Genomic DNA, 25182 nt, shown 5'->3' on the forward strand with positions numbered 1-25182 from the left:
GCAAGGGTGATGGAAAGAAGCCAGAACATTCTGAGGTCCCAGAAGTTGGAAGATGGAAAAGAGAAAGTAGCAAGTAGGACCCAGCGTGGGGCTGAGTGGGAGGGGAGCTCAGTCCGAGGGGCAGACTACAGGGCCAGCAGTGAGGGCCAGCAGGTGAAGTGGCCACGGCCTCCAGGGCCCATGGCAGAGGACTCTGCTTTTTTCTGCCTTTGGGACCTGGGAGCTGCACCAAGTGGCTCTTTGCTTTTCTTGGTGCTTGAACATCAACACAGTCATATTTCCTCTGCTTGAGGTCCTCCCCCTCTACAGACCCATCTCTACACTAAAACACAGACCCATCTCTACACTAAATCCCACCTCCTCCAGCCCCAGTCCCTGCTGCTCAGTGCATCACTCTCTTTCCGATCTTGGCCTTCTCTTTGTTCCCTCATCTGTGAGGCTGTTCTTGCCATGTCATCTCCTGAGGGACTGACCATATAGGCCTTCCTGGCCAGTCTAGTCTATCTCTCCCTGTCCTGTGGGGACACAACACCACCACGCTCTCAGTTCTGAAGTGTGTGCTTGATTATTGCCTGTCTCTCTCGCTGCAATGGACTCCCTCGAGAATAGGAACATTGCCTCTTCTACCTACCACTGCACCCAGGGGAGACACCTAGGGGAGTCCCTGACACTCTGCAGATCTCCGGAACATACTTCTGAGTAAAAGTAAGAATAGGAAGCTCTAAGGCTCAGGGTCAATGAGGTATCATTGGAAATACAATGAAAATGATGATTGGAGCTGGATACTTGGGTGAAGGGAACTCAGGCAAGTGTTGGGCTGTCTCTTGATGGGCAGATGTGTGCAGAAAGATGCAAATGGAGCAGGTTGTGTCCAGGTGTGTTCTGCTGGGTGGTGCTATGCATGCACCGGCTGGGGAAGCCAGGGGCTTGGTGCCAGGCTGAGACCCTTCCCCCAACTCCTTATCCTCTCTTCATGCAGACAGTGAGCAGGAAGGGAAGGACACACTTGGATGTGGAAGGAGTAAGAGCAATACAGTGTGGGGGAGTTCATGGCACTTTGATGTCACCCAGCTTAGCCTGGGGGAAGGGAAGAGCTTAGGAGAACTGAGGGAACAAAGGGGTCAGGAGAAAGTACTGTGACTCAGCAGGTGCCCCAGGAAAGTAGATAAATAAAGCTGCTTGGACGACCAGCTTTCTGGTAGCATTTCTTGCGGCTGAGCCCAGGGCATGCTGTGTATCCCGCTTCTGTGTGTAGAGCCCGGGCGGGAGCAGCAGCTTCAGGCTGGGATCACTGTCACAGCAGGGAGAGCTTTGGGGCCAGTCCAAGGAGAGCCAGATGCTTGGGGCCAACAGCACCTTATGCGAGGGAACAGGTGGGACCTAGGAAGGTACAGCATGGGCATAACCAACCAGAAGGAACCCTGCAGCAGTGGAGCAGGGTTTTGGAGGCTCCCTCTGAGCCAGGCAGACCCTTTGCTTGCTGGATTTAGGAAGATCCAAAGGTCCTTCTGGAGGGGTAGGGTGACAGGGAAGCATTCAGGTTTCAATGTTTGGACCAGCAGTACCAGTGCGTGCCAGCTGAAGTCAGCTGCAGTGTCCTACCTGGCCAGCAGCCTTCTATTAATCTCTGGAAAACACTGTGCTTCCTGGGGCTTTTTTTTCCCTTAAATTTTATTTACTGATGAGAGGGAGAGAGAAAGAGATATCAATTTGTTATTCCTCTTATCTATGCATTCATTGGTTGATTCTTATGTGTCCTCATGGGATCAAATGTGCAAACTTAGTGTATAGTGACAACGCTCCAACCACCTGAGCTCCCCTGCCAGGGTTTCCTGGGGCTTTGGTGTCCAGGGAAATTCCCTAGGAGTTCCATGACCCCAAACACCCCTCATCCTTCCAAAGTCAGCTTACTTATGCCATCTTCAGGGGGCTTTCCTTACCGCAAGGCTGGTCCAAGTCCCTTGGTCCCCAGCAAGAACTCATCCTCCTGAGGGCCTGACTTTGCTGCCACATGTCTCAGCTCATAATTGCACAAGGACAAGTTTCCCACTAAACTCAGTCCGAAACTACTATTTTTCCACCACTTTATTATCAACATCTCATTAAATATCTGCTAATGGATGAGCCACGGAATAAGCAGACTAAAAACAACCATCCTGTTATGAATCCCGTGACCTTCTCCTTTTGCTGTGAATTCGGGTAGGGGCACCACTCCTGCAGTCAGGAAAACATGGGCTCTGTGAGAACGCTGGAATGCTAGATAAGTAACAAACAGAGGACACATGGGCTGGCTGTGAGGAACACAAGATCCTGCTAGAGATTATTAAGGGCAAAGTTTTAATTTCTAGGGGCTAGAACTTTGAAGTCTGGGCCTAGCACAGTGGAAAGTGGCCCAGGACGTGCGCTGCTGTGTTGATAGGATTCAGGACAGACATCCTCTCCCATAGTCACTGGCAAAGAGGATTTTCCCCTTCCTCAAGATAAAAATCAAGAGTGGAGGAAAAATAGACTCAAAAGAAGGGGTTTACTGAAAACAAAGTGGAGGGAAAGGAGAACGGGAGAGAGCTTGATGCATCAAGGGAACATACACTAATGAAGAATATGGCTCCCCAAACTACTGCTGGGATCTGGCTTATATAGGGCTCAGTTGTTCATGCAGATGCACAGTAGATTTCTTTGCTTTCCAGGTTCTAGCCTTGAGCTGGTGTTGACCTGTGCCTCTGCAGGGCGGAGCTCTTTGCTTTCATGGGCAGGTGTCAACTAGTGCATTCACAAAGCAGAGCTCTCTGGGGAGTGTCCACAGAGAAATTGTAAACTTATCTAGGAGAGGCTCAAAAAGAAAAATTGAAAAGCATTCTCATCCATTTAAGAGATGCTCTTCCTGTCTCACCATGGCTCACCTCTTAGCCCTTGTCTCATAGCACATGGACAAGATCCATGTTTTTGAAACATTGTTGGCATTGCCAAAGGACTGAAAAACAAACCGCTATTAGATTTCTCTGTCCATTCTCTTTGACTTTTCTATGGGGATATTCCCCTCACCCCCCACTAGAAATATTTAATCTTTCCTGATTGGCTGGAAATGTGGTAAAACAAACAAAATAGGGTGAGAAAAAGAGATTTAATTAAAGGGCATGGGCTAAAATAAAAAGTTTGACATTTCAACCTTTCCTTAGCACCACATAAAGGGTAGATGAGAAGGAGATGAGAGATCTTCCCTTACTCAATTCTTTGGTTGCTTAAACTGGGAAGGTTTCAGCCAGATATTTCCCAGGACAGAAGCTGAAAGCAACTCTGTTGGGGGGGCACAATGCATATGTTCTAGTGTTCCCTCCCCTGAGCTGTTGGCAGTGGGACGATCCTCACCTGCTTGTGATGAGACTGCTGCCATGCACAGCCCTGGGCAGAGCCACCAAGTTCACACACTGTCAATCAGCACACAGGAAGTCAACTTGCTGGCTGGACCCCTGTATACGTGTTCAGGAAGCAGGCCAGAGCCCAGACGTGGAGAGGAAGCCAGCTCACAGAACTAGGAAAACCTGCCCTGGTGCGAGAGGGGCTGTGTGCACAGGGAGCCTAATCAAGGAGGTGAGTCTGCAGGAGATGTCAGTGGAGGACCTACAAGGTGTTTGCTAATCTCCAATGCATCCCTGGCAGGGAGATTTTTTTTTCTTAAATCTTATATAAATCTTAAATCCATTGGGCTTGTTTAATGGAAAAAAGGGGGAAGAGATGAGGTGAGTGACTCTGAGCATTAAAGAACAACTTGTGAAACCTGCCCCTAATGGAAAAGCTGAAATAGAGGGAAAATTCTAACAAAGATGGAATTAAGCATTTGCCAGCCTTGCTGAAAAAGATTTGAAAATGTCTTTCTTTCTGCAGAAGAAGCTCAGAAGTTCACCTCCATCTGGTGAATTAAGGTGATGCAGGGAAGCGAAGAGCAGAACCAGAAGTAAAAGCAAAAGGCAGCATTGCACTTTCAGGCAGGCCAAGATGTGGTGGCTTTATCATACCATCACCAGGAAACTGCAAGTCAAAGCCATACTAACATACCACTTTTACCCACTAGGATGGCCATAATAAAAAACACAAGTAATAGCAAGTGTTGGTGAGGATATGAAGGAATTGGGACCTTTATACACTGCTGGTGGGAATGTAAAATGGCACAGCTGCTTTGAAAAACAATGTGGCAGTTCCTCAAAAGTTTAAACAGAGTTGTCATATGATCCAGCAATTCCACTCCTGGGTGAACAGAATTGAAAACTTGTATTCACACAAAAACTTGTACACAAATGTTTATAGCAGCATTATTCATCATAGCCCAAAGTGGAAAATTCAAATGTCCATACAATGGTGAATGAATAAACAAAATGTGGTCTGTGTCCGTACAAGGGAATAGCATTCAGTCATAAAAAGGGTTGAAAAACTGACACATGCATCAAGATGGATAAACCTTGAAAATATGATGCTCAGTGAAAGAAGCCAGGCAGGCACAAAAGGACAAATATTGTATGACTCTATTTACATGAAATGTCCAGAACTGACAAACCCATAGAGACAGAAAGTAGATTAGTGGTTGCCTAGAGTGGGTATTGAGGGATGGGAGGATTAGAGAAATTATGATTAAGGGGTCTGATGTTTCTTTTTGGGGTGATAAAAATGTCCTAAGTTAATCGTGGTAATGGATGCACAACTTTGTGAATACACTAAAAGCCACTGAACTGTACATTATCAACGTAGGTGAATTGTATGGTACATGAACATATCTTAATAAGCTGTTTAAAGGAAAAGGATTTTGGCAGGCCAACAAGTTTCTTCTCAGCCTGGGGTAGGAGGGATCCCCTATAATCAATCCCACTAGCCACCACTGGATCTGTGAAATGACTGGCCTGAGCCAGGCAGGGCAAACTGTAAAGGATTTTTTTTTATTATTATAACTGCATAGATAAAGGGTTATTATAATAACGGCAAAGATTCCTCTCTGAGCCACTCATAGAATATGAGAATTAGAAAAGAAAAGGCACACTGAAAATTCAGAACTAACAATAATCAACGTGTAATGAATGAGTGCAGCAATCTACAGAAATGTGAGTGCTGGTTTGCTCTCCAAGACTCTATCCAGTGGACTGGGCCTTCCCAGGAGCCCTCTATGTTCTTATGTTCCCCGCATTACAGCATCAATGCATGTCCCAGTCTCTAGCTCGTGGATAAGCTGAATGCCAGGTATCTTCCCAAGGAGGCTCTAAGCTCCTTTAGGACAGAGATCTGTTTATTTCTCTTTGAATATTTGATGTCTCAAAAGTAGTAACTTACTTATAGTAGGCACACACAAAAAATATTGCTTTTTTTTTTAAAGTGAGATGGATACGTCTACTTCCAGTAATGATGGTATAGATAATTAGTACCAACCTAGCCAATGGAACAACTAAAAATTTGGACAAAATATAAAAAACAGCAAAGAGTGACCAAGATCATGAGACCTACTGGGTCAATATCCAAGCAGGGCAGAAATCTCCAGCAGTGAGCTCACATTATGGATGCTTTCTATTCAACAGTATCAGGACTGTGTGCTAATCTGAAGAGAGAGCCAAGAAGCTGAGCTGCATGTTTTGTAAATTCATTGGGCTATGAAAAAAAAATGTTGCTGCATGACTGTAGTCCAGCTACAAATCATCAAGTAGCCCAGACAACACCCAGTCCTGAAATAGGATTAAGGGGGGGTCCCACACAAATAATGTCCCCAGGCACTTCACAAAAGAAAAAAAATTCCGTGGCATAAGACAATATCATCCCAGGCCCCCAGATCATCCTACAAATAATTTTTCTAATACAATGGCCAGCACAGATATAATCAGACTCATGAGGTGACTCAATAGTAACAACAAGAACCAACAGGAAAACAGACCACAAAAATAGCTCCACAGGGCTGCCCGATATTAGAATCAGACACAGACTATAAAAATAATTCTTCTTGCTGTAGTCAAGAAGATAAAAATCAAACTCCAACATTTTGGCAGGAAAGTGGGATATTTTGAAAAGTTATGGAAAAGAAATAGGAATTTTAGAACTAATAGATTATATCATGATCAAAATTAAAAACTCAGTACAAGGGTGTAACAGGAAATTAAACACAGCTAAAGAGAGAATTAGTAAAATTGAAGTTCTGTGTGTTGTGTATCATACAAAAACATGTGAAGGATGTTTTATTTCTCCCCAAAAGTAAACATCTCTTGGTATGTGTTTTCATGTCACTTTGTTAAACTGTAAATACCTTGTCTTACAAAAGGTCATAAACATGTTTATGTAAAACTTATTTTCCAAAATGCTGTTCTTGAGAAAACTCTCTTGTAAAAAAGTAGTTTGCATTTGAGACAAAGCCAAGGAAGGGAAAAAATTATGCTAATACTCCTGGTTAATATAACCTCTAATCCTGGTAGAAATTTTAGCATAAAACCTTAGTCTACTCTAATGCCACTGGGCTCTGAGGAACCAGTTCCCTGCATCTCTCTAGAGAATATTCATTGGGGTATTTTGTAGGCCACAACACAGGGACTCTGAATATACTCTAACCTCATGTCTAGAAGAAGGAAGTATTGCTAGAAGAGGCCACTGATGCACCAGCCAAGAGTCAGTAGTGGCTGAAGGAAAAGACTGAGTCATTCTGATAAGATTGTGTGTGCCTGCCTGTTACCCCCTTATGATCCCCACTGACTTGCTCCCTTCTTTGGTGAAAGTGTGAGTGTGTGGGGGGGTATGTGTATGTATGATCAGTAACTTCCTCTGTATTGTATAACCTTTGACCTACAGAGCTTAAGTTTTATGATTAACCTTGAGTTAATACTCAGAAAAAGCAATTGAGAGTGAAGTATGAAAGGACTAAAGAACAGAAAATGTAGTAAAAGAGCTAAGATAAATTATTTGGGAAGAATATCTAACATATGTTTAATTGGAGTTTCAGGGAAGAGAGGAGAAAAAGAATGAGGTAAAAGCAACATTTGAATAAGCAAGATGAGAATTTTTCAGACTTGATAAGACATCAATCTACAAACTGAAGAAGCCAAATAAATCTCAAACAGGATAAATAAAAAGAAACCCATACCTAGTATTAGGAAATTCCCCATCTGGTTTCAGGAACTGTAGCCTTTCTGACAGGCGAGAGGGCCCCAAGGCTGGAGCTGAGCAAGGAGACCTGGGGAAAACAGGCCACTAAGAGACAAAACCTGTCCTCCCAGCAGGGGCTCAGCCCCTGCCTCCCTCAAATCACCCTGCTTGTCCCTGGAAGATGGCTAGTTAGTCAGTGATGGGTAAGACCCCTCAATGGAAGGGGCAACCTAAGACAGGCACAGCCACATGGGCATCTTGGAAGAACTTGGGGGACACGGAGAAAGGGCAAAAGACACTCACCCCCTGGATTTGATATGGCCAGAGTCCTCATTCTATCTGAAACAGAAATTAGCGGCTCTGCCCCACCCACCTGGCTCAGGCTTGAAACAGTATTAAAGGCGGGTACAGCCCTAAACTGGATCAGGTGGTTCCCGAGAGCAATTAGGCCTAGAAGTAAGTTCCTTGAAGCATGCTTTGTTCTTCCCTCAAAAGCTATGATAACTAGCTCATACTGGGAAGTAAATTTACATTATTCACAGACCCTGACCTGAGGCAGATCTCTTGTGTTCCTTCAATTGTTATCTATGACCTCTATCTGTTTTCTGTAAACATAGCCCTTTGACATTGATTGATGAGCTTTGCTGTATACCCCTGTGCGTATGGTTCTCAATAAAAGCCACTTCAAGAGAAGGGCTTGGAGCCTTCTCCACTAGAGGGAAGAGCCATCCCTCTCATGGCAGACTGAGAGAAAAGTGTCTGGAATGACTCCTTTTATTTCCCCCCATCGGTGATGAACCCAGGACAGGCTCTGCAGGATCAGTCCACACTCCCACTCAACCTAGTAACGAAACCCACAAAACAGGGGTTCCAGCCAAGATGGAGGTGTAGGTAGAAATACTTCACTTCCTTGTGCAACCAAAAGAAGGATAACAACCAATTTTAAAAAAATAAACAAGCAGAAATACCAGAAAATGAAACTGCATGGAACTCTGACAACCAAGGAGTTAAAGAAACATTAACCCAGACCAGTAGGAGGGGTGGAGACGGGCAACCAGGTAGAGAGGACCCAAAGCAAGGCTGCAGATGGCTTGGGCAACGAGGGGTCTAGCTGACCAGGAAACTAAAGACTCAAAAACCTTTGGCTATAAAATCCTGTGGGGGTTGCAGCAGCAGGAGAAACTCTCAGACTCACAGGAGAGTTTGTTGGAAAGACCCATGGGATCCTAGAATGTACACAAACCCACCCACCTTAGAATCAGCACCTGAAAGGGCACAATCCACTTGTGGGAAGCGAGGGTAGTGATAAAATTGAGCAAGAGCTGAGAAAGTGGCATTGTTCCCTCTCTGACCGCTGCCCCACAGACAGTGCTACAGCACCAAAGAGGGTTGCCTCTCCCTAGAGAATACCTAAGGCTCTCACCCCTTACAACACAACAGGTGCACCAAGACAAAGAAATATGGCCCAAATGAAAGAACAGATCAAAACTCCAGAAAAAGAACTAAGCAATGAGGAGATAGACAACCTATTTGATGCAGGGTTCAAAACACTGGTAATCAGGATGCTCGCAGAATTGATTGAGCTCAGTCACAAAATGAAGGAAGAAATGAAGACTATACAAAGTGAAATAAAGGAAAATATACAGGGAACCAACAGTAAAGGGAAGGAAACTGGGACTCAGGTCAATGACTTGGAACAAGGGGTAGAAATAAACATCCCACCAGAACACAATGAAGAAAAAAGAACTAAAAAAAAAAAAAAATGAGGAGAGGCATAGGAACCTCTGGGACAACTTTCCACTTTCCAACATTAGAATCATAGTGGTGCAAGAAGGAGAATACAAAGAGCAAGAAATTGAAAACTTCTTTGAAAAAATAATGAAGGAGAATGCCCCCAATCTGGCAAAGGAAATAGACTTCCAGGAAGTCCAGGAAGCTCAGGGAGTCCCAAAGAAGTTGGACCCAAGGAAGAACACACCAGAGCATATCATAATTACATTACCCAAGATTAAAGATAAAGAGAATCTTCAAAGCAGAAAGAGAAAAGGAGACAGTTACCTACAAAGGAGTTCCCATAAGACTATCAGCTAATTTCTCAAAAGAAACCTTACAGACAAGAAGGGGCTGGAAAGAAGTATTCAAAATCATGAAAAGCAAGGACCTACATCCAAGATTACTTTATCAGCAAAGCTCTCATTTAGAATGGAAGGGCAGATAAAGTGCTTCCCAGTTAAGATAAAGTTAAAGGAGTTCATCATTACCAAGCCTTTATTATAGGAAATGTTAAAGGGACTTATCTAAGAAAAAAAAAAGAAGATCAAAAACTATGAACAGTAAAATGACAACAAACTCACAACTGTCAACAAATGAACCTTAAAAACAAAAACAAAAACTATGCAAACAACTAGAACAGGAACAGAATCACAGAAATGGAGATCACATGTAAGGTTATCAGTGGGGAAGGGGAGGGGGAGAATGGGGAGAAGGGAATACAGGGAATAAGAAGCATAATTGGTAAGCATAAAATAAACAGGGAGAGGTTAAGAATAGTATAGGAAATAGAGAAACCAAAGAAATTAGATGTACAACCCGTGAATATGAACTAAGGGTGTGGGGATGCTGGAGGGTGGGAGGGCGCAGGACAGAGGGGGGATAAAGGGGAGAAAAAATTGAGACAACTGTAATAGCATAATCAATAAAATATATTTAGAAAAAAAGAAACCCACAAAACAAAGAATTTTAAAAGTGGCCAAAGTAAAACAAAATGTGACTTTCAAAACTGCAAGATTTTCTGACTTTCCATCTCCAACAGTTGGAACCAAAAGTAGTAGAGTTATATCTTTGATGCGCTGGAAGAAAAACTAAACATGACAACAGTGAACTTGCCAACCTAGACTTCTATCCAGTGAAAAATTGTGCATTAAAAGGTATTTTAGGATGTTCTTCAAGGAGAAGAAAAATTGTCCCAGAGAGGAGATTGAGGTAGAAGAAGAAATGAAATGTCAAATGCAAGGGTAAATCCAAATGAACATTGACTTTATAAAATAATGGCTTGTTGGGTTTATGATATATAGAGAAAGAAAATTCAAAACAATAAAAGTAACTAATATGGAAGAAATGTAAATATTCTAAATTCTTTGATTTTCCTAGGAGAGGTGTAAGGGTAATAATTCCTATTTAATAACAATAAGTCAAGGTTGCATATTGTAATTTCTAGAATACATTCACTGAAAACAATGGTAAAAGCCTGACTATCAAACTAACAGAGGAACAAAATGAAATACAAGAAACTCAAACTTGAACCTTCCCATTGCCATGTTCAGATCTCATTGCTCCAGCCTCCAGGTCACATCCCATTCTACCAGTCTGAGGGCATCAGCAGAGGGAAAAAAAATTACCTATTTTCTTGCCCTGTACACACTTTGAGGTGAGCAAAAATGTTTAATCTGAACCATGAGGGAAATCATGCACACCCAGGTTGACCAGTGTGGCAACCAGACTGGTGTTAAGTTCTGGGAGGTGATCAGTGATAAACATGGCATTGACCCTACTGGCACTTACCACAGGAACAGCAACCTGCAGCTGGACCTCATCTCCAAGTATTACAATGAAGCCAAAGGTGAAAAATATGTTTCTCATGCTACCTTGTTAGATGTAGAATCCAGGACCATGAACTCTGTTTTCTCAGGTCCTTTGGCCAGATTTTCAGATCAGACAACTTTTTTTTGGTCAGTCAGCAGCAGTCTATAACTGGGCCAAGGACCACTATATAGAGAGGGTTGAGTTGTTTCACTCAGTCATGGATGTGGTGCAGAAGGAGGTTGAGTGCTGTGACTGCCTGCGGGGCTTCCAGCTCACCCATTCGCTGGGCAGGGGGCACAGGCTCTGGAATGAGCACCTTGCTCATTAGCAAGATTCGTAAAGAGTATCCTTACCACATCATGAACACCTTCAGTGTGGTACCTTCACCCAAAGTGTTTGACATTGTGGCTGAACCCTACAAAGCCACCCTTTCTGTCCATTAGTTGGTAGAGCATATTGATGGGACATATTGCTTTGATAACAAGGCCCTTTACTACATTCCACATCCTCAAGCTGATCACACAAACCTACAGGGACCTGAACCACCTCATCACAGCCACCACGAGCAATGTCACCACTTGCTTCTGCTTCCCTAGTCGTTTTAGTGCTGATATCTGCAAGCTGTAAGTCAACAGGGTGCCCTTCGCATGCCTGGCTTTGTCCCCTAACCAGCCATGGAAGCCAGCAGTATCAGGCTCTCACTGTACCTGAATTCACTTAGCATGCATTTAATGCCAAGGACATGATGACTGCCTGGGACCCCCACCATGACTGGTACTTCGCCATGGCTGCTATCTTCCATGGGTGGATGTTCATGAAGCAGGTGGATGAGCAGATGCTCAACATGCAAAATAAGAATCGTGGCTATTTTCTTTCACCACTCTTATTCAACATAGTACTGGAAGTTCTAGCCACAGTGATCAGACAAGAAAAAGAAATGAAGGTCATCTCACATTGGAAAGGAGGAAGTAAACCTTTCATTATTCACAGATGACATGATAATGTACATAGAAAACCCTACAGCCTCCACCAAAAAACTACCTGACCTAATAAGTGAATTTGGCAAAATAATGGGATACAAAGTCAATATTCAGAAATCAATGGCATTTTTGTGCACCAACAATGGCATACTAGAAAGAGGAACTATTAAAAAAATCCCTTTTACTATAGCAATAAGAAAAATAAAGTACCTAAGAATAAATGTAACCAAGGAGGTAAAAGACCTGAACTCAGAAAACTACACAACACTGAAGAAAGAAATTAAGGAAGATACAAATAAATGGAAGCATATGCCATGTTCATGGGCTGGAAGAATTAACATCATTAAAATGTCCATACTACCCAAAGTGATTTATAGATTCAGTGCAATCTATATTGAAATACCAATGACATATTTCACAGATACTGAATAAACATTTCAAAAATTTATAGGGAACCATAAACCACCCCAAATAGAGGCAGCAATTTTGAGAAAGAACAACAAAGTAGGAGGGATCACAATACCTGACATCAAACTATATTACAAGGCCACTGTAATCAAAACAGTCTGGTACTGGCATAAGAACAGACACATAGATCAATGGAACAGAATAGAGAGCCCAGAAATAAACCCATCTCTCTATGGTCAATTAATATTTGACAAAGGGGCATGAGAACACAATGGAGTAAAGAAAGCCTCTTCAATAAATGATGTTGGGAGAAGTGGACTGTTATATGCAAAAAAAAAATTAAGCTAGACCACCAACTTATACCATACACAAAAATAAACTCAAGATGGACAAAAGACTTAAATATAAGTCATGATACCATAAACACTCTCGATGAAAACATAGGCAGGAAAATTTCAGATATCCCACAGAGCAATATTTTTGCCAATGTATCTCCTAGGACAAGGGAAATAAAGGAATAAATAAACAAATGGGACTACATCAAACTAAAAACTTCTGCATGGCTAAGAAACCATCATCAAAATGAAAAGGGAACCAACAGTATGGGAGAACATATTTGCCAATGATACCCCAGACAATGGTTTAATCTCCAAAACATATGAAGAACTAATACAACTCAACACCAGGAAGACAAACAATCCAATTAAAAAATGAGCAAAGGACCTAAACAGACACTTCTCCAAGGAGGACATACACAGGACCCAGAGACATGAAAGGATGCTCAGCATCACTAGCTATCAGAGAAATGCAAATTAAAACCATAATGAGATATCACTTCACACCTGTCAGAATGGCCATCATTAACAGATCAACAAACAGCAAGTGCTGGCGAGGTTGTGGAGAAAAGGGAACCCTAGTGCACTGTTGGTGGGAATGCAGACTGGTGCAGCCACATACTGTGGAAAACAATATGGAATTTCCTCAAAAAACTAAAAATGGAACTGCCTTTTGACCCAGATATTCTACTGCTGGGAATATACCCTAAGAATCCCAAATCACCAATTCAAAAGAACTTATGTACCCCTATGTTCATAGCAGCACTATTTATAATAACTAACTGCTGGAAGCAACCTAAGTGCCCATCAATAAATGAATGGATCAGAAAACTAAGGTACATTTACACAATGGAATACTATACAGCAGAAAGAAAGAGCTACTACCCTTCACAACAGTATGGATGGAACTGGAAAATAATATGCTAAGTGAAATAATCTAGGTGGTGAAAGACAAACACCATATGATCTCACCTGTAAGTGGAACCCTAATCAACAAAACAAATAAGCAAGGAAAAATATACCTGCAACATTGAAAGAAAAAATAAACCAACAGTAACGAGAGGGGAGGAGGAGGGGGAGAAAGAGGAAAAAGAAGGGGAAGTACCAAGTCAAGGAACATGTATAAAGGACCCATGGACAAAGCCAAAGTGAGGAAGGATTGAGGGTGGGGGTGGGGGAGGCAGGGGAAAGTGGTGGCGGGAAAATGGAGATGAATGTATGTGAACAACAAAAGAAAAAGAAAAAAATGCAATTTAGGCTATAAATTTTCCTTCAAGTACTACTTTAGTTTTATTCAATAAATTTTGATGTGTTATATTTTTCATTATATATTATTCAGTTCAAAATAATTTCTAATTTCCATTTTTATTTCTTCTAGGACTATGCATTATTTATTTACTTATTTATTGGCTACATTTCTTATTTCCTTATTATGAATTTTTAAAGCTATTTTTTATTTTTAACTTACAGTTCATGTAGAATATTATATTAGTTTCAGGTGTAATCAAACATTTATACAGGTTGGCTGTAGGTTTTTCATACATGGCCTTTATTATGTTGAGGTGTGCCCCCTTTCTTCCCACTTTGCTGAATGTTTTTGTCTCAAATTGGTGCTGTACCTTATCGAATGCTTTTTCTGCATCTATTGATATGATCATGTGGTTTTTGTCTTTCCTTTTGTTTATGTGATGTATTACGTTTATTGATTTGCAAATATTGAACCATCCCTGTATCCCTGGGATGAATCCCACTTGATCATGGTGTATGATCTTCTTAATGTATTGCTAGATGCGGTTTGCCAATATTTTGTTGAAGATTTTAGCGTCTATGTTCATTGGCGATATTAGCCTGTAGTGTTCTTTCTTTGTTGTGTCTTTATCTGGCTTTGGGATTAGGATGATGCTGGCCTTATATAAAAAGTTTGGAGTCTTCCCTCCTCTTGGATTTTTTGTAATAGTCTGAGAAGAACAGGGTTTAGCTCTTCTTTAAATGTTTTGTAAAATCCTCCTGTGAAACTGTCTGTCCCAGGGCTTTTGTGTGCTGAGAGTTTTTTGATTACTGCTTCAATTTCACCGGCTGTTATCAGTCTGTTCAGGCTTTCTGCTTCTTCATTCAGTGTTGGAAGGTTATAATTTTTCTAGAAATTTGTCCATTTCACTCAGGTTTTCAAATTTCTTGGCATATAATTGTTCATAGTAATTTCTTAGAATCCTTTGTATTTCTGTGGTACCAGTTGCAATTTCTCCTCTTTCATTTCTGATGTTATTTATTTGGGTTCTCTCCCTTTGTTTCTTGATGAATCTGCTTACAGGTTTGTCGATTTTGTTTCTCTCTTCAAAGAATGAGCTCCTGGATTTATTGATCCTTTGAACTGTTCTTTTAGTCTCTGTGCCATTCAGTTCTGCTTTGATCTTGATTATTTCCTTCCTTCTACTTATTCTGGGCTTTGTTTGTTATTCTTTCTCCAGTTCTTGAAGATGTAGGGTTAGGTTGTGTATTTGAAATGTTTCTATCTTTTTTAGGTAGGTCTGCCTTGCTATGATATTCCCTCTCAGAGCTGCCTTCACTGTGTCCCATAGGTTTTGGACTGTTTTATGTTCATTTTCATATGTTTCCAGACACTTTTTGATTTCTTCTTTGATCTCATTATTGACCCATTCATTGTTTAATAGATTGCTATTCAGTATCCATGAGTTTGAATGTTTTTGAGCTTTTTCCTTGAGGTTGGTTTCTAGTTCCAAGCCCTTGTGGTCCAAGAAAATGCTTGTTATGATTTCAATTTTCTTGAATTTGTTGAGGCTTGTTTTGTGTCCTATCACGTGGTCTATCTTTGAAAATATTCTATCTACATTTGAAAAGAATGTGTATTTTGCTTCTCTGGGATGAAAGGTTCTATATATGTTAGTTAAGTCCATTTGATCTGATGAATCATTCAGTTCTACAATATCCTTCTTAGTATTTTGTTTGGAAGACCGGTCCATTGTTGACAGTGGGGTGTTAAAATACCTTACTATGATTGTGTTGCTATCTATAGCTTTCTTGAATTCCTCCAAGATTTTCCTTAAATATTTGAGTGCTCCTATGTTGGGTGCTTGTACGTTTATAATGTTTATGTCTTCTTGATGGATTCTCCCTTGAATATTATTAAGTGTCCTTCTGGGTTTCTTTTTATGGCCTTTGTTATGAAATCTATTTTTGTCTGATATAAGTATTGTTACCTTGGCTTTTGTTTTTCCTGTCCATTTTCTTGGAATATTTTTTTCCCAACACTTCACTTTCAGCCTGTGTAGATCCTTTGTTCTGAGGTGGGTCTCTTGTAGGCAGCATATGTGTGGGTCATGTTTTCTAATTCATTCAGCTACCCTATGTCTTTTTGTTGTTCTTTTTTAATGTTCAAGTACATTACCCTATGTCTTTTGATTGGAGCATTTAATTCATTTATATTTAAAGTTATTATTAATAGGTACTTATTCATTTTTCCCCTTTGTACCTGTGTTCCTCTTTTTCTCACTCTTTTTCTTCATCTTCTTAAAGCAGTCCCTTTAGCATATCTTGCAGTGCTAGTTTGGTGGAGGTGTATTCTTTTAGCCTTCTTTTGTTTGGGAAACTCCTTATTTTGCCTTTCATTTGAATTGAGAGCCTTGCTGGGTAGAGTAATCTTGGTTGCAGGCCTTTGTTTTTCATTACTTGGAATATTTCTTGCTACTCCTTTCTGGCTGGTAGTGTTTCTGTTGAGAAGTTAGCTGCTAGCCATATTGGGGTTCCCTTGTATGTTATGACTTGTTTCTCCCTTGCTGCCTTTAAGATTCTCTGTTTGTCTTTGATATTTGCCATTTTAATGATGATGTGTCTTGGATTGGGCCTCATTGGGTTCCTCTTGAATGGGACCCTCTATGCTTCCTGGACTTATGTGACTTTTTCTCCCCTCAAATTAGATACATTTTCCATCGTTACTTTTTCAAACAGGTTTTTTATCCCTTGCTCCTTTTCTCCTTGTATCCTTATATCCAGATATTATTATATTTCAAGTTGTCCTGCATTTCCCTAAATGCATCTTCATTCTTTTTTAGTCTTTTTTAATTTTCTTGTTATTTCTGGGAGCAAAAACCAGTGGGGATGAATTGGTGGAAAAGCTGCTGGAGCCCCAAGCAGCTCCCCTTAAAGAACCCACGCACAGACTGACCTGATCGGACTTTCTCCCTATAGGCTCCTGAGATGTGTGGTGGCTTGAGGGGTACCAGTGGCATGCAGGAGGCTGAGGTGTCTGGCATCAAAGCAAGCAGAAGCCATTGTCCCTTTTCTCTGCCCTCTTCACACAGAGCTGGTGGACTCGTGCCTACCTAAGATTTAATCAACCTGGCTAACACTGTTTGACTTGCCTAGAAACCCCAGGGACTCTGCCCCATCCAACTTATGGGTCCACCAAAGCTGTTTTTCCATTTGAATGACTGGTCTTGGCTCTTGTTCACAACTCCTTAAATCCTATCAACAAGCAATGGCTGCCCTCAGTGAGCCCCAGGCAGGGAACTAGGAGCCTAGATTCAAAGCTTGGCTTCACCTGGAAATCTCCAAGCTCAGCATAGGTAGCAGCCATCTCAGATTGCTTTATAACTCAGGCAGGGTGGCTTAGGCAAAACACAGTGGCAGGGTGTTGATCTTGGCCTGCACCACCAATGAAACCCCAGGGCCAATGTACGTAGTGGACAGGACAGCTACAGACCATGTTCGAGCACCACCACTGTGCCTCTGCACAGCTGATCCTCCACAGAGGGTGGAGGTTGGTGGTCAGTGGTCACAGCCAGTCCTTGCAGCTGACCAGCTTGGATGATAGGAGAGACTGTGCCGCTGGACCCTACAGGACACCTACTACATTAGACCACATTGCCAAGGCATGGAGTCAAAGAGACAAATACAGGGAGGCTGTCAAAATGAGAAGACAAAGAAGCATGGCTGAAACGAAAGAACAGATTAAAACTCCATAACAAAGGCTAAATGAAATGGAGATAGGCAATCTATCAGACGCAGAGTTTGAAACACTGGTTATAAGGATGCTCAAGGAACTTAGTAAGGATGTCAGCATCATAAAAATGATCCAGTCAGAAAATAAAGATACACTAATTGAAATAAAGAACAATTTACAGGGAAATAACAGTAGTGTGGATGAAGCTGAGAATCAAATCAACAATTTGGAACATAAGTGAGCAAAAAGCAACCAACAGAACAACAACAAGAAGAGAAGAGAATCCAGAAAAATGAGGATAGTGTAAACAGCTTGTGAGACAACTTTAAGCAACCCAAAACTTGCATGATAGGGGTGCCAGAAGGAGAAGAGAAAGAGCAAGAATTTGGAAATCCATTTGAAAAAAATGAAAGAAAACTTCCTAAATTTGGTGAAGGAAATAGACGTGCAAGTCCAGGAAGCACAGAGGGTCCCAAACAAGATAGACGCAAAGAGGTCCAACCCAAGGCACATCATAATTAAAATGCCAAAGATTAAAGATAAAGAGATAGGATGGGAGTGTGGTAGAATGGGTAAGGATTGAGGGGATCAATAAATACAAATAGGTAGTTACAGAACAGCCATGGGGATGTAAAGTACAGTATAGAAAAGGGAGTAGCCAAAGACCTGGTGACATGAACAAGAGTGGGGGGACTGCCTGAGGGAGGATACTGAGTGGAGGGGGGCAAAAGGGAGAATATCAGGACAACTGTAACAGCATAATCAATAAAATATAATTAACAATTACAAAAAAGATAAATTTATCCTGGGAATACACATTAATTTAACATTAGGAAATCAATTAATAGAATTTACTTCATTGATAAATTAAAAGAAAATTCATCATCATCTCAAGTGTTGCAGAAAACTTGTTTGCTAAAACTTGACATTCATATACAATAAAAACTCACAGGAAAGAATGAAACTTTCTGAATCTATTAAGGGATTTCAATAAAAAACCTACAGTAGCTCTGGCTGGTAGGGCTCAGTTGGTTGGAGCGTCATCCTGCAGCCAAAACATTGCAGGTGTCATTCCCAGTCAGGGCACAAGCCTGGGTTGTGGTTGGATCCCCAGTCTGGGTACATGCAATCTGGGGATGTGTCAGAAGCTACCAATCAATGCTTCACTCTTGTATCGATGTTTCTCTCTCCCTCTTCCTCTCTCTAAAAGCCATGAAAAAATGTCCTCAGGTGGGGATAAAAAAAAAAACTACAGTAAATATTATACTGGGTAAAAAGTTTAAAGCTTTCAGCTTGAGACTGTGGATGAGAAGAGGAAGCTCACTACTATCATTTCTATTTAGCACTTAGCCAGCGTAGTAAGTAAGGAAATAATATGAATAGTATAAGGGCTGGAAGAGGGACAAAACCTAAGACAGTCATTATACTTAGATAAGGATTCTATATAAAGACAACCCAAAAGACTCTACTGATAAATGTTAGAATTAATAAAAGATTTTAACAATGTTGCTGGATATAGAATCAATATACAAAAATCAAGAGAGTACCAGTATTGGACCTCCAGTCAAGGTAGAGGTATAGGTAAACAACTTGCACAACCATAAGAAGAATCACAACTAACCTCAACACTAAAAACATCCAAACTGCCAGGAAATTTAATGTATGGAAGTCCTACAACCAAGAATTGAAAGAAACCATATTCATCCAGATGGATAGGAGGGCCAGAGACAGGGAGCTAGGGCAGAAAGGACCTGGTGTGACAGTGGCAGCAGTGGGTGGAAAGGGTGGTCCCACAGTCACATGTGGTGGATAAAAATCAGGACGAATACCTGGGAAGCAAGCAATCCCAGCCCCAGGCCAAAAAGCACAGCCCAGGTTTCCCGCACCAGGAATATAAAGTCTCATAACTTCTGACTGTATAAACCAGTGGGGGTTAGGAAGAAACTGCCAATCTGTTAGGAGAGTATGTTTAAAGGGCACACACAGTCCTAGAATGTGCAAAATCCAGTGACTCTGGGAACCAAACCAGGGTAACAGCTAGAGGGGCGTCAGTCACATACTGGAGTTGGGTGAAGTGACTGGAAGCAGGGTGAGTGCTGAGCAAGCCCCCAGCAGCCAGGCAGTGGCATTGATCCCCTGTCTGGCCCATCCTCCACATACAGAGTCACAAAGCGGTGAAGCAGGTTGCCCTGTCCTGGCGAATACTTAGGACTCCACCCCATACAACTTAACAGGTGCACTAAGCCAGGGAGTCAAAGCAGCTCTACCTAACACACAGAAACAAACACAAGGAGGCTGCTAAATTGAGGAGACAAAGATATATGGCCCAATGAAAGAACACAACAAAACCCCAGAAAAAGAACTAAATGAAATGGAGATAGCCAACCTATCAGAGGCAGAGTTCAAAACACTGGTGATAAGGATGCTCAGAGAACTCACTGAGTACAGCAAAAGCATAGGGGAAGAAATAAAGGCTACAACTAAGTGAAATAAAGAAAAATCCACAGGGAACCAACAATGAAGGGAAGGAAGCTAGGATTCAAATAAACAATTTGGACATAAGGGATAAATAAACAGTCAGCTAGAGCAGAATGAAGAAACAAGAGTTCAAAACAAATGAGGAGAGAATAAAAGGACTCTGGGACATCTCCAAACGTACCAACATCCGAATCATAGGGGTTCCAGAAGGAGAAGAGGAAGATCAAGAAATTGAAAGCTTATTTGAAAAAATAATGAAAGAAAACTTCCCTAATTTGGCAAAGGAAATAGACATACAAGTCCAGGAAGCACAGAGAGTCTCAAACAAGTTGAACCCAAAGAGGACCACACCAAGACACACCATAATTAAAATGCCAAAGGTTAAAGATAAAGAATCTTAAAAGCAGAGAGCTACCTACAAAGGAGTTCCCATAAGACTATCAGCTGATTTCTCAAAAGGAACTTTGTAGGCAGGAAGGGACTGGCAAGAAGTATGCAAAGTGATGAAAAGCAAGGACCTACAACCTAGATTACTCTATCCAGCAAGGCTATCACTTAGAATGGAAGGGCAGATAAAGTACTTCCCAGATGAGGTAAAGCTAAAGGAGTTTGTCACCACCAAGCCCTTAGTATATAAAATGTTAAAGGGACTTATTTAAGAGAAAAAAGATAAAAGAAATAACCTATATCAGTACACAACATCTACACTAGAAAAAAATCAAATTCAAAAGAGTCAACAAAATAACCAATAAAAAAAAGTATAAAAAACATTAAACTCACAACTATCAACAACTGAACCTAAAAAAACAAAAAACAAACTAAGCAAACAACTAGAACAGGAACAGAATCATAGATACGGAGATCATTTAGAGGGTTATCAGCAGGAGGGGGAAGGGGGAAAATGGGGAAAAAGGCACAGGGACTAAGAAGTACAAATTGGTAGGTACAAAATAGACAGGGAGGTGTTAAGAACGGTATAGGAAATGGAGAAGCCAAAGAACTTACATGCATGACCTGAGGACATGACCTAAGGGGGAGGGAAATGCTGCAAGTAATGGGGGTACCAGGTGGACAGGGACAAAGAGGGAAAATTGGGACAATTGTAATAGCAAAATCAATGCAATATATTTTTAAAAAAACACAATCAAAGAAAGATCAGATCAGTTGTATGTTTTGCTATTTTATAGCGGCAGGGCCCTGGGTGTGGCACTAACACTAAATCTGACCACATTAAAAAGGAATATGGTCTTATCTCACAGGAAGGGCACATGGATGGACACTATTAACATGGGATTAACTAGATTAGGCCATGTCTGTGCCATAGAACAACACAGCTGTGGAAATGATGGGTTAATTATTCAAAATAGAAAGTTTAAAAGAATGATAGCAGACCTGTATATCTGTATATAAAGCAGCTCCATGATACATAACTGAATTAGCAAAGCAAACACCAGTACACTATCAGTGGGCCTCAGAATCACTGTGGATTCTCACTAAATTGTTCTAGAGAGAGACCTAGGTGCTGGTATTTAAAAACAAACTAACAACAAACAAAAGTTTTTCTCATCTACATCCCAGGGCTAAGGACAATTGATACTAATAAGAGCTGACTGCAGTATTGTTTTGTCCTTACTGTAGCAGACACTAAGCAGTTTGTATATTAACTCACCGAACCCTCACAACTACCCCATTTCAAAGATGAGAAAAGTGAGTCACAGAAAGGTTAATAAGCTTGTTCATAATCACACAGCCAATGGACAGTGGAGGTGGGATTTGAACCCAAATTGGTTCCAAAAATTTATTAGAATTTTATGGAGTAGGGAAAGGAGAAGAGCAATATTTTAAAAATTTCAATTTAAGTCTGTAGGGGAGGGGACCAGAAATCTAATGATTAGCCAGGTTTGAAAACTTAGAACCACTGTTCCCAACCACATGATAAAAACCTCCCAGGGAACTCTTTAAATGTAGAGATTCCTGAATAACTTACCTGGAGATTCTGATTCCTGGGTCTGGGGCAGGACCCCGGGAATCTATATATTTAGCCAGGCTTCCAGGCAGGGCCAGCACCTTGGGCGTGGCCACGCCTCCGCAGCCACATAGAACCGGAGTTTGTTTCAAAGCTCTGCTGTTGACGGGTTGAAATTCTTCATAACTGTATCCTTGAACCCATGTTTTGTAAGTGATGGGGCACTGTGATGTGTACTGGGGGCTCGGGGGCTCAGAGGCTCAGGACACCTATGGTCTCGCCTCTCACCACTTCTCTGCCTCTCTGAAGCCGTGCGTCTACAGCCAGTGCCCTACTCGCTGGTGCCCTGGGCTACCCCTGCCCCACAAACACTGCTCTTCTCTGCCCTCCACCCTCTAGTCCTGATTCCGCCTGTTGTTTGGTCTGTGCAAATGCAGTAACTGCTTCTCAGGCCTCCCTCCTGCGCTGCCAGAGTCCAAGGTGACAGGAAAGCACAGAAGGGGACACCACCAGAGTTAGACACCAAGTCTATGCTTTTCAGGGTAAGTTAGTTCAAAGAGGTAAAATTTTGGAGAAAGGTGGTAAGTGGTTGTGACACAAAAAGCAACTGAGGTGGTTGCAGGTGCAAATGGGAACTGGGGCTTCCTGGAAGTGCAAGATTGTGCTCTTAACCTGTAGTCCTACCATAGTATTTATAGAATGATCTGGTAAAAGTGGAAAATACTGATTCCCACTCTCCCATCCAATCCCCCCCCCCCCCCCGCCCCCTTCAGTTGGTCTGGAGTGGGACGCACAAATATTTGTCTTTAAGAAATTCCCCTGTGATCTAATCACCCACCAAGGTTAAGGGACTTGCAGGAGCACCCAGGCAGTTTCCACGAGTGGATTAGGGGCTGCAGGTACTCTGTGCTCTGGATTCCGAACTTTCAGAGCTGGAATTCTCTCCATCTCCGCACCCCTTATGTCCTCAGGGCCATTTCTGGCTGCTTTCCGGGATGCCGGAAAAAGAGTTGAGGCGGGACTAGGACCCTGTCCCCGCGACCAGTCCAGCCCTTCCCGCCCCAGGCACCGCGACGCCAGAAACTCCAGAGGAACTGTGCCTCGATGCCTGCAGGACTCCGTGCGAAAGGGGAGCTAGGGCCCCCGGTTGGCAGTGAAATCCAGATGTTCGGCTTTATTTTGTCGAGGGACCCTGATTGCAGAGGATGGGCCCGACTCCGGGCGCAGCCCACGCTAGGTGGCGCCCGAGAGCTGGGCCTGCTGCGCTCCCTGGAGCCCTGGCGGCTGGGGGCATTCTGGGGGTCCTGCTGATCTAGGGAGCAAAGGAACGGCCCTTGTATGGCCCCATTTCCTAGCCTATTTCACAGGACGGTCGGGCGGGTTAGTGCAATAACTTCTCAAGACCTAGGACTTGCTCGGCCCCTAGAAAGTGTGTAATCAAAGGTACTTAACTTTCTTCTTTCCTTCCCTCATTAGGTAAGCCTGTTTTTTAAGATGAGTTGCACTTCTTTGTTAGCAAATGTGACAGATTATTCAAAGATTTCTTGCTCAGTGCGTGTCTCAGAGGACAATCTATTGGCAAGAAAATCACATTTTTTAAAAACAGGGCATTTATCAGAATAGGGTCAAAGAACATTTTCTACAATAATGTGATGGGTAAGGATAGTCGCAATGAGGACCCTGAGTCATTATGAAATCCTGAAGTTAAAAGGATCCAGTTTTGTTTAGCGTTATTTCATGCGGAGTGCTTCAAATATTTTATAACAATTTTAGAACCAGAGATCCATCACTGATGGGTTGCTACCCATATTAGCCCTCCTAATGCACGGAATGTCACAGAAAACCCGATGGCCACATGCATCTTTGAATTAAAGTGTCATCTTGCAGTTTTGAGTACTTAAAATAATTCCCTTTGAGAAACTTGAGTTAGCTTTTGCAAAATAGTCTTTCCCATTGTTACAAATTATTTCTTTTCCTCTCTCTCCATTTTATTTGAAAGATTTTTGTCAACATTTATTTGCCAATCTCTGAGTCAGACCCTAGAAATACAATAATAATAGTAATAATAATAACAACAGCAATAATAACAACAGGAAACTGGCTCCTACCCCTACAAAACTCACCATCTACTGGGGAGAGAGGAAGGTATGTACATAACACCAACCCTGTGTGCTCAGGGATTTTATGAAAACCTGTGTGTCCTTGGGAATCATAAAGGAACAATTCATTAATTTTTTTAAACTTTGCATCATGAAAATTTCAAACATAAACAAGAGTAAAAGATATAGTATAATCAATCTACTCTACCTGTCACCCAACTTACAAAATTATCAACACTTTGCCAATCTTGCTTCATCTATGCCTTACCATCTTGCTGGTTACATTTTTTAGAGTGTTATTAAGGTATAATTATATACCATAAAATTCAACCACTATATATATATATATATGTATAACTCAATGATTTTAGGGGGTTGATAGTTGTGCAACCATCATCGCAATCCAATTTTTGAACATTTCTACTATCCCCCAAATTTTGCCCATGCCTATTTGCAATAAATCCTCATTCTCATCCTTAGCTTTATGCAACCATTGATTTTCTTTCTGTCTCTATTGATTTCTCTTTTCTGGAGTTTTCATATTAATGGAAATTAATAATAAATATGTAGTCTTTTGTGTCTGGTTTCTTTCACTGAGCATGTTTTTCCAGGTTCATCCATGTTGTAACATGTATCAGAACTTTATTCCTTTTTATTGCTAAATAATATTCCACTGTATGAATATACCACATTTGATTTGTTATTAATTGATGACATATGTGGGTTATTTCCACTTTTTGGCTATTATGAATAACATGTCTAAATATTCACTTTCATGTCTCTTTGGTAGTATATCAGAGTGCAATTACTGGATATTTGTGGTAAGTTTATGCTTAACATTTTACAAAACTGCCAATTTCCCCACCCCCCAAAGTAGCCATTCCATTTTAAGGTTCCATCAGTAAAAGGATTCTAATTGCTCCACATCCTTGCCCACATTTATTTCTTTTTTATTATAGTGGCATCTAAATGTAGTTTTATTCTTTTTTAGAACAAAATGTTTTATTATCAAAATAAAAACTTTGTATAAGAGCATTACGGATCAAAAGTTCTATTTACATTTCTTGATCCAAGGTCCCATTATGCATCTAACACTGAATGGAAACAGCAACAGGCTGCACATGCAAAGTAAAATGGACAAACACTTAGATTCCAGCTCTATCATTAACCGTTTTATGATTAATGCAAATGGGGGAGGGGGAGATGACACACGACATCTGCCCAGAAACTGAAGTGGCAGAGATGTCAAGCTAACAAACTGGAAAATCACTCA

At 41.4% G+C, this 25182-nt stretch overlaps 1 pseudogene; it reads left to right on the forward strand.

Annotated features, from left to right (window-relative positions):
• The first annotated feature begins 10554 nt into the window (after nt 1-10554).
• Nucleotides 10555-11551, forward strand: LOC129083384 (tubulin beta chain-like; annotated as a pseudogene).
• Nucleotides 11552-25182: the final 13631 nt, after the last annotated feature.

Source organism: Pteronotus mesoamericanus, unplaced genomic scaffold, assembly GCF_021234165.1.
Source record: "Pteronotus mesoamericanus isolate MK-2021 breed Mesoamerican mustached bat unplaced genomic scaffold, CSHL_Meso_final scaffold_167, whole genome shotgun sequence".
In the NCBI taxonomy this organism is placed as follows: domain Eukaryota; kingdom Metazoa; phylum Chordata; class Mammalia; order Chiroptera; family Mormoopidae; genus Pteronotus; species Pteronotus mesoamericanus.